The following is a 15756-nucleotide window of genomic DNA, read 5'->3' on the forward strand; positions in this document are numbered from 1 at the left end:
TCCAGAACCAACACGTTGCAGCCTGGAACGTGGGTCCCAGCGCCCCCTCTACTGGTCGGAGGCCAGGGCCTGTCGGGAGAGGTCTGCACTGAGGGGACCACGTGCTTGCTCTCGTCTGCTCACTGCCCTGTGTTACATTGGCTGCCAGGGGAACACACTTGACCTTGGGCCTCGTGTTTGCAGCGTGACGTAGGACTCAGGACACCTACCGTCCGGGGTGCAGGTTTGTCTTATCAAGGGCCAACAGTCCTGCTCCCTGCAGATTCCCACGCCCAGACGCCTGTCTAAATTAACTCCGTCTGTGCATTTGTGCTCTCCCTGTTAACATTTTCACTCTGTCCACTTTTCTGTACTAAGAACACTGTTAAGGAAGGGTTGATTGAGGACATCAGCGCTTCTGGAGAGACGGAGGCTTGGGGCAGGAGCTTGTCCTCCTTCTGTCACCACTGACCTGGGGATGCTGGCAGTGAAGATGGGAATGGGAGCAGATGAGGGGTTGCTAAACAGAAGGGGGGAGGGCAGGTGTTTCCCAGAAATGGGAAGTGGCCACCTGCTGCTGCGTGTGGAATCTGCTCAGAATCGGCCTGGATTCTTAGGGGATGGATGTGGCGTGCTGCCGAATAAAGTAGAGTCCCGTTCTCTTCCTGAGTCTTTTTTTTTTTTAAAAAAAAGATTTATTTATTCAAAAGGCAGAGTGAGACAGAGCTGCTATCCAGTGGTTCACTCACCAAATGGCCACAACAGCCAGGGCTGGGCCAGGCGAAGGCCAGAAGTCTAGAAGTTGATCTGGTCTCCCTCATGGATTGCAGGGGCCCAAGGACTTGGGCCATCTTCCTCTGCATTCCCAGGAGCAGGGAGCTGGATCGGAATTGGGGCATCCTAGACTCGAACGTGCACTGACGTGGGAGGCCAGCTTCACAGGTGGCACCTTAACCCAGTCCACCACAACACCAGTATTTGTTCTTTTAACGCATGCTAAAAAGCTGAACTTGACAGTTCACTTCCCGGTCCCACCTCCCCACAGCCACTTCCTCTCCAGGCTGGAAGGGGGCCGAGAGCTTCCGGAGATGTCAGTGCTTCACCAACGTTAACATTAATGAATCCGGACTCTGCTGCTCTACGTCCAAGACTTGCAGCAGAAGCCTTGGCTTAGGGTCCAGGCGGCTCCCGAGCAGGTCGCTGGGAGTCCTGTGTGTCCACACCAGCCGAGGGACCCAGGGAGTTTCAGGCAGTGACAGCTGCTAACCCAAATCTAGCAGGCTGTGACACTGCCACCACTCACTCCATCCCCGCATCTGTCTGGCAAAGGCTCACCAAGGACTCTGCCATGACAGCTGGTGCCGGGCGGGGGTGTGGACAGTCCCAGTGCCTGTCAGTGGAGGAAGCGTCTGCTCCATCTGGGAAGACACGGGCCTGCCAGGGAGACTCCACAGGGTGGTCTCCTGAGGAAAATGAGTCCTGGGATTCGATTACGGGAATCTTGAGTTGAAGAGGTACTAGATGTGTAAGTCTCAACTTGAGAGAACAGTTAATAGTACGCAGTTGAAACCTTGAACTCCTCCCCACCTAGCAAGAAGACAGCATCTTGGGGTGGGAGCAGCTCACTAGGCCGGGGAATGACAAATGGTGGGTCTTGAAAGGTCGCCAGGCCATCACGTCATGGCCTGCGTCCTCCAGGCGGGCCCACAGAGGCGATGAGGGGTGGGTGTGCACTGTCTTCCCGTGGCTCCGTGCTGGGCGGAAAGACGTGGTCCTCTTCCCTGAAGGACTTCCAGGAGGAGCCCTGATGCCCTGGGCAGGTGCCCCTCTGCCCCAGCTCAGGTACCACATGCTCTTTCCCCATACGGCTCCCTATGTTTAGGGACGGAGCTCCAGGCACCAGCTGACCTCTAAGATCAGAAATCTACACTAAAAGCGGAAACAACAAGAAAACCGTCTCCATCTCACTGGGAGGGGCCCCTCCCCAGGACCTCAGTGACCCTGGGCGCTTCCCGCTCCCATTCCCCACACTCTTGGGCCAGTTCTCAGAATGCAGCCCCCAGGCTCAGCTACATCCTGAGACCCTGGAACCCGCCAGGTGTGCGCTGCCCCTCCCACCCTCAGACCACAAACCCCAGCCCAGAGACCTGGTTGGCTGTTTCCTCTGGGGTCCGGGCTCTCCAGACTTGCTCCAACAGCCTGCACCCCCGCTGGAGCTGTTCCTAGAGCCGCACTCTCCGCCCGTCCACAACTCGCCTCCCTGCCTGCCCGCCCTTGCACTGCCCCTTGGGGAACGGTGCCACCAAGCACCCGCAGCCCGGCACTCAGCCGTCTTCCTCCCTCATCGCTCACAGCCTCCCGAAGCCCCTAGCGTAGCTCCGATCCCAGCCTGACACCTGTCCCGGCTCCCTAAGCTCCCCACGTGCGACGCCCGGACCCCAGAGGAAACAGCCGGGCCGGGCCTCGGCTCTCCCTAGCGGGTCCCCGGGGCCGGAAGCTGCCCCGTTGGTGCTCTCAGCGCCCCCCGGGGACCCCTCCCCGACCCTCCACTGAACCTCGGACGTTTCACCCGCGGAGCAGCAGAGACGCGGGGACTCCGTGTCAGAGCCGAAGCAGAGAAGGCGCCAAGTGGGTGCCAAGCGGAACGGCTTCCCTCCCGGGCTCTCCCAGCCGCCGCCTCTGAACGCTCGTCCCGTCAGCACTTACCGCACCGCACGGGAACGCGGCCCCGCGGCCGGCGGTGGAGTGAGCGGGTGCTGCTGCCGGTCTTCCTGACTCTCACCCGGGAAACGAGGCGACGTGTGTGCAGGGGAGGGGAAGTGGGGACGCAGTGTCGTCGCCGGCGCAGCCCCGCCACAGCGAGGCGCTTCCACCGCAGGACACCGGAGTCCCAGCTCCACACCGACAGAGGCTCGGGCCCCAGCCGCCCGTCAATGCGGATAAGCAGGGGTAACGGCCGCTCTGGGCCGTCGACGAATACGTTCTCAAGCTCCGCGCCCCCGCTCCTGCAGCCCGGGGGTCCCCTCACCCGCCGCCCGCTGCCCGCTGCCCGCCACGCGCACTACGACAGCCCTGCCCACCCTGGGAAACGAACGGGCGCCGGAGAGGCCCTCGTTACCTCATTGGTCAGCACTGCTGTCCGTCTGCGAGCAGAGACCTCTGGGAAACGTAGTAGTTCCGGTGCCTTTCTGGAGCTCGATTTCCGCTTCCGGTGGTTAGTGCGCCCGCCACATTCCCGCGCTCGGGGTCGCGGCTCCGGGTCACGGGGTTTCGTGGGAGTTCGTGCGGTCGCGGAGGCGGTGCCGTGGGGCGGATAGTCGGAGGTCACAGGCGTTGAGCTGACGGGCGGGAGGGTCTCTCCCTTCTCTCCGGGGCCAGTCCCCGGGTGGGCGCGGCTAGGCGCAGAGCCAGCATCCGGCCTCCGGGACCCAGGCCTCGCAAACCCCGATCGGCGCACGCCCTCGGCGTCGCCATCCGTCCGGCCCGATCTTTTTTTTTTTTTTTTTTTTTAAGTATCCTTGTTTTTGTTGTCCTTGTTATTAATCCCTGTTAACGAGGGCACAGCCTCCTCCTTTGAGAAGCCTGGGCAATGCTAAACAGGGCCCCCGAGGCTGAGAAACCAGCCAGAGGCGAGGGAAGTGTAGCGGTTTATTTCATTTGGTAAGATTGACTTCATTTGAAAAGCAGAGTTACAGAGAGGGAGAGACAAAGAGATTTCCATCCACTGGTTCACTCCCCAGATGGCTGCAACAGCCAGGACTTGGCCAGGAGCTTCCTGGCCTCCTACCAGGGCGCAGGGGCCAAGCCCAAGATTCGGGCTATCATCCTCTGCTTTCCCAGGACATTAGCAGGGAGCTGGGTCGGAAGTGGAGCAGTGGTCCTGATTACCCCGCTTTTGATCCACACAAACCCACGCTTGTATGGGCTGCTGCCATCACAGGTGGTGGCTTAACCCGCTAGGCTGCAGTGCCGGCCCAGGCAGGTCCCGCCAAGGGCAGTGCAGTTTAGCTGTGGGAGCCTTAGATTCTCTGAAGCTGGGATCCAGCTTTTTCAGGTGCTGCTCTCCAAGGTGCTGCTGCCTTGTACAAGGGCTCCACTTGGTCCTGGGCTTCGGCTTTGCACTACTGTTTCCTGGAGGCCACCGGTGGCTGGGGAGGGCAAATGCCTCTTTGTGCCGTAGGTAGTGTCCATCAGCCCACGCTCATTCTTCAGCCTTGTAAACCGCTGTAGTAGACACACGGCATGCTCCGCTACTTCCAGCAGATACCGGCCCTGACTCCTGTTTGACCCTCTGGAACTGGGGTCAGTGATGTGGATAGTAGTGAAGTCTCCGCCTGCAGTGCCAGCATCCCATATAGGCGCTGGTTCGAGTCCTGGATGCACCACTTTGATCCAGCTCCTGGCTAACAGCCTGGGAAAACACTGGAGCACGGCCCAAATGCTTGGGAGACCTGGGAGAAGCTCCTGACTCCTGGTTTCAGATTGGTCCAGCTCCGGCCATTGCAGCCAAATGGGGAGTGGACCAGCAGATAGAAGACCGCTCTCTCCCCATCTCTGTAGCTCTGCCTCTCAATGTTTTTTTTTTTTTTTTTAATTTGACAGGTAGAGTTATATTCAGTGAGAGAGAAAGTCTTCCTTCTGTTGGTTCACCCCCCAAATGGCCACTACAGGCAGCGCTGTGCCAATCCGAAGCCAGGAGCCAGGTGCCTCCTCCTGGTCTCCCATGGGGTGCAGGGCCCAAGCATCTGGGCCATCCTCCACTGCCTTCCTGGGCCACAGCAGAGAGCTGGACTGGAAGAGGAGCAACTGGGACTAGAACCCGGGGTGCGGGCGCCACAGGTGGAGGATTAGCCAAGTGAGCTGTGGCGCCAGCCAATTTTTTTGTTTTTAATTTTTGTTTATGCAGCTGACGCTGTGGTGTAGCAGGTAAAGCCACCGCCTGCAGTGCCGACATCCCATATGGGCGCCACTTCTCCAGCCTCCAGTATGGGTGCCAGTTTGATTCCCAGCTGCTCCACTTCCAATCCCGCTCTCTGCTATGGCCTGGGAAAGCAGTGGAGGTTGGCCCAAGTCCTTGGGTCCCTGCACCCGCGTAGAATGCCTGGAGGAACCTCCTGGCTCCTGGCTTCGGATTGGTGCAGCTCTGGCCATTGCGGCCAACTGGGGAGTGAATCAACGGATGGAAGACCTCTCTCTCTCTTTCTCTCTCTGCCTCTCCTTCTTTGTGTAACTCTTACTTTCAAATATATATATATATATTTTTTTTTAAGATTTATTTATTTACTTAAAAGAGTTACAGAGAGAGAGAGAGGGAGAGACAGGAGAGGCCTTCCATCTGCTGGGTCATTCCCCCAAATGGCCGCCAACTGCTGGGACTGGGCCAGCCAGGAGCCAGGAACTTCCTCCAGGTCTCCCACGTGGGTGCATGGGCCTAAACACTTGGGCCATCCTCCACTGCTTTCCCAGGCCATTAGCAGGGAGCTGGATTAGAAGTGAAGCAGCCAGGAATCAAACTGGCGCCCATATTGGAAGCTGGAGTTATGGGAGTCGGCTTAACCCGCTGTGCCACAGCGCTGGTGCCATCTGTGAAGTCTTGAACAGGCCCCTCCAGAGGGAGGAGGGACATCAGGGGGAATATCTTGTCAAACATAGTGGGGTGCGGGGGGGGGGGGGCTCCAATCAAAAAGGAAACAAAGTTGCTAAGCCTTCGCTCAACAAGGCCGCTAAGCCTTTGCTTGAGTTTGCCGCACTTCCGCATCCCAGTGACTCAGCGTTTCCAACAATCCAAGATGGCCCCTGGGGGAGGTACCTAGCCTGACAGGAGTCGTCCATATTCGTGAACAGTATGAGTCCTTGGCTGTGATTGGCCCTTGAGGGCGAGCCTGGCTCATGTCCTGCCTTACCTTTCTGCTGGTTGGCTCGGTTCCCTTGTGCACTGGACAGCCCCCTTTCAGTGTCTATAAAAGCTCTTCCCCTCCCAATAACCCGGCTGCGCCCTGGGCATTCACTGATCTCCCGGCTCTGGTGTGGTTCCTTTGCCGCCGACACTCATTATCCCGCTCGGCCCCTGAGCTCCCCGGGCTGGCCCTGCTGCCCTGTGACGAGCAGCAGTGGGGGCCTGTGTCCCCCTTGCTCATGTGCGTGACAGATTACTGGTCCCCGTTGGCTATGGGCAGGGGCAGATTCGGCCTGGTAGGTGATCCTTAATACAGGGAGGTGTCCCTGGGCCAACTCCGGTGACACTGAAGCATCACCAAAAACGGAAAACAATCCAAACCTGGCCGGCAGTACCTCGGTAGGTGTCCAGAACCCGGAAGGTATCTGGAACTTTCCTCTGAGACCATGTTGGTTCTCACCGACCCTCCCTGGATAGGGCAAAGCAGACACTACGAGAGGGCGAGCTGAGACCCCCACCTGTGGGCTCCAACAGCTCCTGTCTCTGTGTGAAGCCCCACAGAGCAGGGTGGTGATGCCCGGGGACAAGGGCAGCCTGCAAGTGAGCCACACTCCCTCCGGCGTCTCCTCCTCCTGCAGTGGGGCCCTCTGCAGCCAGCCCTCACACCTCTCCGAAATCCCCAATGAACTTGACCCTGCAGAAAGGCCCAAGGACTCCGATCAGGCTTCTGCATTTTAGCAGCCTGAAGATAGCTGCCCAAGTCTCCTTACTTCTATCGGGCAGGGCCATGGCTGGGGCAGTGAGAAGCTGTATTAAATTCAGTCTTTTGGGCCAGCGCTGTGGCTTAACAGGCTAATCCTCCGCCTTGCAGTGCCGGCACACCAGGTTCTAGTCCCGGTCGGGGTGCTGGATTCTATCCCGGTTGCCCCTCTTCCAGGCCAGCTCTCTGCTATGGCCCGGGAAGGCAGTGGAGGATGGCCCAAGTCCTAGGGGCCCTGCACCCGCATGGGAGACCAGGAGAAGCACCTGGCTCCTGGCTTCGGATCAGCGCAATGCGCCGGCTGCAGCGGCCATTGGAGGGTGAACCAATAGCAAAAAGGAAGACCTTTCTCTCTGTCTCTCTCTCTCACTATCCACTCTGCCTGTCAAAAAAAAAAAAAAAAAAAATCAGTCTTTTGGTTGGAAGACCTTCAGCGTTGCCCTGGTGGAGCGGGCACAGCCCTTGGCTCGAAGAGACGCATAACACACGGTGACCCAGCAAAGGCTGCCAAGGATGTCTTCCACAAAGGACATGGGGTTGGCCTGGTCAGAACAGACCTGAGAACCAAGTCTTGTGGTGGCGTGGACTTTCCTACTTCTGGTCTTGCGTAAACTGATACAGGGAAAGCGTCAGGCAGCCTAGAGACCACATGTAAGGTCTGTAACTTGGACTCCCAGAAAATACTCTGGGGCCAGAAATCTCTCCGGAAAATAGGTTGGCTGAAGGGTTGAAACTGGCGCGCGCTCTCTCTCTCTCTCTTTAAGATTTATTTATTTATTTGAAAGGCAGATAGTTAGAGAGAGAGAGGTCTTCCATCCGCTGGTTCACTCTCCAGATGGCCGCAACAGCCAGAGCTGAGCTGATCCGAAGACAGGAGCCAGGAGCTTCTTCCAGGTCTCCTACACAGGTGCAGGGACCCAAGGACTTGGGCCATCCTCTGTTGCTTTCCTAGGCCACAGTAGAGAGCTGAATGGGAAATGGAGCAGCTGGGACTCAAACCGGCACCCATATGGGATGCTGGCACTGCAGGCGGTGGCTTTACCTGCTACGCCACAGTGCCGGCCTCTGAAATTGACCCTTGATACCATATTCGTACTGAACTCAGGAAAGAAGAGTGGGAAACTGATGGCCTCCTATAAATGGGATTGTTTCAATCTTGGAAGTAATGTTGATACAGATTTTTCTGGACCAACCATCTATGGGCCGAATTGGCTTTTGAAGGTTGGCTTGCTGGCTCTCAGATGAGTTTTGACACAGCCAAATCCAAACTGTCACAGGATAATCTGGCCCTGGGCCACAAGGTTGCAGACTTCCAGCTGCACACCCACGTAAAGGATGGCCCTGAATTCGGAGGGTCCATCTACCAGAAGGCCAACGAGAAGACTGAAACCGGTGTGGACGCCTGGCGGTAACAACACGTGTTTTGGCATCGTAGTAAATACAAGCTGGACTGTAGAACTTCTCTGTCTGTTGAAGTGAATCACACCAGCCTGGTTGGACTGGGTTATACTGCAAGACCCCTGCTACAAGTAAATATTAAAATATTAAAGGGTTAAAAAGTTTAGCTGTTGACAGTAGACATCCCTTAAAATAACTGTGTCTCCACCTGCCTGCAGAATAACCTTGGGAAACTGCTCTGTGTAACTGTCTCACGCGATAACACTTGCAGGAGTCCGGAAAAGAGTTGCAATAAGGTTCTGTGACCATTGTATAAACTTACCCCTTCCCTCGCTAAAATCGCAACAAGAGTTTGCCCTTCAAAATAGCTAATCACCAAATGCCCCGCATACATATGTTAATCAGGTGGCTATTGTCTTTAAAAACTGCTGCAACCCCTGCTCCAGGCTCTCTCACTCTCTCGACTGCCTGTGGTGCTGGGGAGCCTGTTTGCTCAAACGCCTAATAAAAATCCTCTTGCTTTTGCATCTACTGGGCTGGAGTTTTGGGTCTTTGGGCGACCACCCGAGTGCGTTGGATTCCCAGATTTGGAGTCCTTCAATACGCAGACCCTCCGACCAGGAGTCAAACTGACCCTCGCCGCTTTGATCAATGGGAAGAACTTCAACGCAGGAGGCCACGAGGCTGGGCTGAGATTTGAACTTGAAGCTTAACGTGGTTTTGAGTAAAGCATCACATCGGTCCCTGGCAGCGAATCTCCAGGCTTCCGTGCGGGAAGCATTACAATTCTTTGGAGAATTTAAAAAGTCCACACTCTGAAGGTTCACATAGGGGGTTCATTTCTCTTCGCTGCCAGGGACCACGGAGTCAGCCGCACCTTAGGGCACACAAGCAGATCGGTATGATCGGGCGATTTCAGGGTCAGGGAAAAGGCTGGTTTTTTTCAATGTTCCAAATATGATGGGTTTATTTTAGTTACGCTGATGCAGAACCATATTCCGCTACAGCACGGAGAGGAATCATATTAAAAGGTCATGGAGGTGTGGTGGGGGACGTGCAGGCTGTGACAGCACACTGCTGCCCGGGTTAACACGAAGGTTACCCCAGGAACTGAACAGGAGCGCGGCACACACACAACGTCTGGGCACACCTCCCAGAGCCTGGAGCTTCTTCTGGGTCTCCCACGTGGGTACAGGGGCCCAAGCACTTGGATCATCTTCCACTGCTTTCCCAGGTTCTCCGGCTGGATCTCACGCGTGCGGCTGTGACATTGTGTAGTGGGGAAAGCCACAGGGTCAGACGGGCCGTGTGCGGATCCCGGCTGTCCCTGCGCTACACGTGCCCCTCTGAGCCGGTAGGAAAAGCGGAAGTGATAGGAGGGTTAGCTCGTTTCTTTCTTTTCTTTTTAAAATCCTCTTCTGTCCTTTTTATTGCATTTTAGAGCCAAAAAGGGCTCACTCTTTAGTCTCTCCTATTTTGCTGCTTGGCCTTGGGCCCAGGTATCGGAGGCATTATGTGTCCCGTTCCCCCAGGAGCTGCTGGCCTTTGGCGTTGTGGCCTTGGTGTCTCCTGGGAGGCACCGAGGCAACCGGAACCCGGATGGAGAACCACCCAGAAGTAACCTGGGAGAAGGCTCCAATTCAGGGCCTCCCTACGTACGAATGCCTTTTCCTTTCAAGGTGGAGTCACAGTGGGGTTCCTACCAAGCAAGACCCCACTTGCAGACCTTCTTTAGGTTGAATGTTTCAAATCTACTCCTTCCTTCAATCTTGCTTTAAACGAAGCTTAGAAATCCAGTGCACTGTGGTATAGCGGATAAAGCCACTGCCTCCAGTACCAGCATCCCATATAGGCGCCTGTTAAGAGTCCTGGCTGTGGCCGGCGCCGCAGCTCAATAGGCCAATCCTCCGCCTGTGGCGCTGGCACCCCGGTTCTAGTCCCGGTCGGGGCACCGGATTCTGTCCCGGTTGCTCCTCTTCCAGTCCAGCTCTGCTGTGGCCCGGGAGGACAGTGGAGGATGGCCCAGGTCCTTGGGCCCTGCACCTGCATGGGAGACCAGGAGAAGCACCTGGCTCCTGGCTTCGGATCAGCGCGGTGCACCGGCCGCAGCAGCCATTGGAGGGTGAACCAACAGAAAAGGAAGACCTTTCTCTGTCACTGTCCACTCTACCTGTCAAAAAAAAAAAAAGTCCTGGCTGCTCCACTTCCGACCCAGTTCCCTGCTGTGGCCTGGGAAAGCAGTGGAAGATGGCCCAAGTCCTTGGGCCCCTGCACCCACGTGGGAGACCTGGAAGAAACTCCTGACTCTTGGCTTCCACCTGACCCAGCCCTGACCGTTGCCACCATTTGGGGAGTGAGCCAAGTGAGCTAGCGGACGGAAGACCTCTCTCTCTCTCTCTCTCTCTCTCTCTCTCTACCTCTGCCTCTCCTTCTCGGTAACTCTTTCAAATAGATAAATAAATCTAAAAAAAAAAAAAAATTCCAATGTCACTGGGAGTGATTTTCTTGAGTCCAGAAAGGACACGAGATTGAGGGCCCGTCTCAGGGAGGTGGTGTCAGCACGTGCCCGAGCTGTGTGTAACCACGTGGATGAACCTGGGTATGCGGGTAGAGAGTCGGCCAGGATTTGTTGCTGTTCCCTCCTAGTCCTTGATATTATTTTCACTAGACCTTCTCAAGAATCTGCTTTGACTATTTTCTCACAAATTTTTATCTCCTTTCCCTGGCGAATCAAATGATGGGGGGAGGGGAGCATTGTGGCACAGCAGGTTAAACGTGCACTTGTGATGACAGCCCGCATCAGTGCCGGTTCAAATCCTGGCTGCTCTGCTTCCAACCCAGCTTCCTGCGAATGCCTCCAGGAAGGCAGTGGGAGATGGCCCCAATGATTGGGGTCCCTGCTACCCATGCGGAGACCTGGATGGAGTTCCTGGCTCCCGGCTCTGACCTGGCCCATACCTGGCTGGCTCTGGCAGCCATTTGGGGAGTGAACCAGTAGATGGAAGACCTCTCTATTATTGTCTGTTTGTCCCTCTGCCTTTCAAATAAATAAGTACATCTTTTTTAAAAATAAAATGATCGGAGTTTAACTCACCAAACCGTAGGTCTTCTGTTTATCTCCCTGCAAACAGATGGCCCAACTCACAGTGGGAGCTCCGATAGGGAGCAGGACCAAGACCTGCAGAGCCCAGGCCCTCAGCACGCCCAGGAGGAGTGTGTGGGAGGCTGCTCCGGGCCCTACAAGGCTCGAGGAAAGCCACGCCCTGGAAGTGTGCGGCTGGCAGGGCCTGCAGGATGAGGTGGACAGAGTGCACTGGGGCTCCGAGGAAACTAAGGTTGTACTGGGAATTCCCAGTGAGTCCTGGGTCCCTGAGGAGCTCCGCACCTGCCACCAGAACTGCCAGGTGTACCGGATCATGGCCGGGCGGCTGCGGGAGTGTGGCTTCCTGTGGGCCCTGAAGCAGTGTCGCTACCGCTTCAAAGCCCTGCAGACGACCCACCGCAAGGCCAGGAGCGCCCCACGCCGGGCACCTGGGCCTTCTCCAACGAGATGGACGCCCTGATGCGCCCCGCAGGCAGCCACCCCCACTGCAGAGGGGCTGGGGGTTTGTTTGGACAGCGTGAGGAACTGCGCAGAGGGTGCTGGGAGCAGGAGGCAGTGCCGGCTGAGACCATGTAGGAAGGGCCGCAGGGCAGAACCCGGTGCGCACAGCAGCGCCTTGGGAAGAAGGGCATTCAGGAGCGGCAATAGAGGATCCTGCAGGGGAGCCCCCCCACTGGTACGGCGGGAGGAGGGTCCTAGTTGTTTTTTTATTTATCGATCTATTTATTAATTTGAATGGCAGAGCTACAGAGAGGCAGAGGCAGACACACACACACACACACACAAAGTCTTCCATCTGCTGGTTCACTCCCCAGATGAATGCAATGGCCAGAGCTGTGCTGATCCAAAGCCAGGAGCAGGGAGCCTCCTCAGGGTCTCCCACGCAGGTCCAGGGGCCCAAGGACTTGGGCCATCTTCCACTGCTTTCCCAGGCCACAGCAGAGAGCCGGATCAGAAGTGGAGCAGCTGGGACTCGAACCAGTGCCCATATGGGATGCTGGCGCTGCAGGCGGGGGCCCCACCTGCTCTGTCACAGCGCTGGCCCCTACTTATTTAATTATTTTTAAAGATCTATTTATCTGTTTGAAAGGCAGAGTTATAGAGAGGGATAGGCAGAGGTAGAGAGAGATCTTCCATCTCTGGTTCACTCCCCAAATGGCTGCAACAGCCAGGGCTGGGCCAGATCAAAGCCAGGAGCTGTTTCTTCCAGGCCTCCTATGAGGGTGCAGGGGCCCAAGCACTTGGGCCATCTTCCACTGCTTTCCCAGGTGCACTAGCAGGGAGCTGGATCGAAGTGGAGCAGCCGGAGCCAACCAGAGCCATACCGATGCCGGCGTTGCAGATGGCAGCTTACCCGCTATGTCACAGCACTGGCCCTGGTGTTAGGATTTGATCCCCGTCATATAATGTGTTGTGAGCTTTCCAGATTTTTAAAGATTTGTTTATTTGAAAGGCAGAATAATGGGGGTGTGTGGGGTGACTGAGAAAAAGGGAGAGGGAGAGAGAATCCATCTTCCATCTGATGATTTACCCCTCAGTGCCCACAATGGCTAGGGCTGGGCCAGGCCGAAGCCAGAGGCCAAGTGGGTGCAGGGGCCCAAGCACTTGGGTTGTCCTCTGCTGCTTTCCCAGGTGCACTGGCAGGGAGCTGGACTGGAAACGGAGCAGCCGGGACTTGAACCAGTGCCCATGTGGGATGTGGGTGTTGCAACAACTTAACCCACTATGCCATGCTCCCAACAGTTTTTAATGCTGAAGCCACCACACTATGAAACTTCACTGTTCTTTTGAGAAACTTATCTCCAAACTGTCATCCCCACATTTTTCTTCACATTATGACTGGACGAGGTCGGGACATCCCCGTCTACTCCCCGTTCTCATTGTCCCCTTTCCTCGATCTGAGCGGAGTGCCAGCTGTCGGTCCACTCGTCCTCAGGTCCATCCGAGCCGGCTCCTGCTCAGCTCACTTCCCAGAATGCTTTGCACAGAGCTCCAGCAGGGCTAGGCCGGGGCACTGGCAGGATCTCCGAGGGTGGGAGAACCGAGGGCGCTCTCCCCTCCCTGTACCTGGGGCAGTTCCAGCACTGCCAGGAGCCCCAGCTGCACAGCCCCAGTGCTAGCCAGCAGGCAGTGGCCCCATCCCCACGGGAGACCCCTGTGGCAGCTCCCGTCCCCCCCCCCCTTCCTCTTTCAGGTGCTGCCTCCTGAGCTGCCCGCCACGCATTTCCTCTCGCTGGGGCTGGGGGAGGGGCAGTGGCTCAGTCTTCCGGGCCAGACACTGACTGCGACATGGTATGTCGATATTTTCCAGCAAAGCAGCTTTCAAAGTCAGGAATCAGCTGTCCTCCTTTCAAAGGTCACTGTGCTTCTCCTCGGGGCGGGGGCTGTCAGCGGCAGGCGGACCTGGCTCCAGGGCGGGGAGCCCTGCTTTGCAGCCTTCGGCGACTTTTTCTTTTTCTTTCTTTTTTTTGGACAGGCAGAGTGGACAGTGAGAGAGAGAGACAGAGAGACAGGTCTTCCTTTGCCATTGGTTCACCCTCCAATGGCCGCTGCGGCCGGCGCACTGCGCTGATCCGAAGCCAGGAGCCAGGTGCTTCTCCCGGTCTCCCATGGGGTGCAGGGCCCAAGCACTTGGGCCATCCTCCACTGCCCTCCCGGGCCATAGCAGAGAGCTGGCCTGGAAGAGGGGCAACCAGGACAGAATCTGGTGCCCCGACTGGGACTAGAACCCGGTGTGCTGGCGCCGCATTGCGGAGGATTAGCCTGTTGAGCCGCGGCACCGGCTCTTTTTTTTTTTTTTTTTTTTTAAGATTTTTATTTATTTGATAGGTAGAGTTACAGACAGTGAGAAAGAAACAGAGAGAAAGGTCTTCCTTCTGTTGGTTCACTCCCCTAATGACCGCCACAGCCGGCGCTGCGCCAATCCGAAACCAGGAGCCAGGTGCTTCTCCTGGTCTCCCATGCGGGTGCAGGGGCCCAAGGACCTGGGCTATCCTCCACTGCCCTCCTGGGCCACAGCAGAGAGCCGGACTGGAAGAGGAGCAACCAGGACTAGAACCCGGCGCCCATATCCCATATCCCATATGGCGGAGGATTAACCATGTGAGCCACAGCGCCGGCCCCAATTTTTTCTTTCTAAGAGTCATTTAAAACAAGCAGAGAGAGACAGAGAGACTCTTCCATCCATTGGCTCATTCCCCAGATGACTGCAATAGCCAGGGCAGGGCAAGCTGATGCCAAGAGCCAGGAACTCCATCCAGGTCTCCCACGTGGGTGGCAGGAGCCCAAGCACTCAGCCCTCTATCTGCTGCCTTCCTGGGCACATGAGCAAGAAGCTGAATGGGAAGCAGAGTCGTCAGGCACTCCAGGATCGGACGTGGGGGTCCCAGGCAGCAGCTTAACCCACCATGCCACAAAGTCCACCCCTTGCCAATTTCTTTCCCACTGTGGCTGGTTTCAAGGCAGCGATGTGACACCATCGACACAGAACTGAGAAGGGATCTGTAGAACCTGCTCTCATCAAAGTGGAGTCAAGTGGAACAGTGATTGAAAAGGCGACTCCCAGGGGCTGGCATGGCTCAGTGAGTTAAGCCATCACCTACAATGCCAGCATCCCATATGGGCGCCAGTTCAAGTCCCAGCTGCTCCACTTCCGATCCAGCTCCCTGCTAATGTGCCTGGGAAAGCGGTGGAAGATGACCTAAGGCCCCGCACCTACATGGGATACCAGTCTCTTGGCTTCGGCCTGGCCCAGTCCTGGCCATTGCGGCCATTTGGGGACTGAACCAGCAGACGGAAGATGTCCACACCCTCCTGTAACGTGGCCTTTCAAATAAATAAATCTTAAAAAAAAAAAGGCCGGCGCCGTGGCTTAACAGACTAATCCTCCGCCTTGCGGCACCGGCACACCAGGTTCTAGTCCCGGTCGGGGAACCGGATTCTATCCCGGTTGCCCCTCTTCCAGGCCAGCTCTCTGCTATGGCCCGGGAAGGCAGTGGAGGATGGCCCAAGTCCTTGGGCCCTGCACCTGCACGGGAGACCAGGAGAAGCACCTGGCTCCTGGCTTCGGATCAGCACGATGCGCCGGCCGCAGCGGCCATTGGAGGGTAAACCAACGGCAAAAAGGAAGACCTTTCTCTCTGTCTCTCTCTCACTATCCACTCTGCCTGTCAAAAAAAAAAAAAAAAAAGTGGAAATGGTCACATCTTGAACGGAGAACTTTAAATATCTTTAAAATATAACATTCTATCAACCTATTGTTAAATTAAGTATTCAAAGAATTTATCTCACTTTCAAATGTTAGGTTTTCCTCACTTCAAAATAATTCCCACGTGCTAAGGACTGAATCAAATCCATATGGTGAAGCCCCCATTCCCAATGTGACTGTTTGGAGATGGCCTAGAAGGGAATTAGGTTTAAATGAGGCTGTAAGGATGGGGCCCTAATCTGACAGACCCAGTGTCCTTCCAGGAAGAAGAGGGGCGGGCATCTAGCCCAGCACTTACGGCTCCAGTTAAAATGCCTGTGTCCCACATCAGAGTACCAGGGTTCGCTACCCGGCCGCAGCTCCTGACCCGCTTCCTGCTAATGCACCCGCTGGGAGGCAGGTGATGGTTCAAG

General features: G+C 56.3%; 1 pseudogene; it reads left to right on the top strand.

Moving 5' to 3' along the window:
* The first annotated feature begins 7148 nt into the window (after positions 1-7148).
* On the top strand, positions 7149-8746 carry LOC133769641 (voltage-dependent anion-selective channel protein 3-like; annotated as a pseudogene).
* The last annotated feature ends 7010 nt before the right edge of the window (positions 8747-15756 follow it).

This window comes from Lepus europaeus, chromosome 11 (genome assembly GCF_033115175.1).
Source record: "Lepus europaeus isolate LE1 chromosome 11, mLepTim1.pri, whole genome shotgun sequence".
Lineage (NCBI taxonomy): Eukaryota > Metazoa > Chordata > Mammalia > Lagomorpha > Leporidae > Lepus > Lepus europaeus.